This window comes from Bison bison, unplaced genomic scaffold (genome assembly GCF_000754665.1).
Source record: "Bison bison bison isolate TAMUID 2011002044 unplaced genomic scaffold, Bison_UMD1.0 scf7180017864318, whole genome shotgun sequence".
Classification (NCBI taxonomy): domain Eukaryota; kingdom Metazoa; phylum Chordata; class Mammalia; order Artiodactyla; family Bovidae; genus Bison; species Bison bison.
This window is the reverse complement of record NW_011494890.1, coordinates 2,679,326-2,679,578: the sequence shown is the minus strand read 5'-3', so window position 1 is coordinate 2,679,578 and position 253 is coordinate 2,679,326.

The following is a 253-nucleotide window of genomic DNA, read 5'->3' as shown; positions in this document are numbered from 1 at the left end:
GGAAGCAACATATAGAATTGGACATGGAACAACAGACTGGATCCAAATAGGAAAAGGAGTTCGTCAAGGCTGTATATTGTCACCCTGTTTATTTAACTGCAGAGTACATCATGAGAAACGCTGGACTGGAAGAAACACAAGCTGGAATCAAGATTGCTGGGAGAAATATCAATAACCTCAGATGTGCAGATGACACCACCCTTATGGCAGAAAGTGCAGAGGAACTAGAAAGCCTCTTGATGAAAGTGAAAGT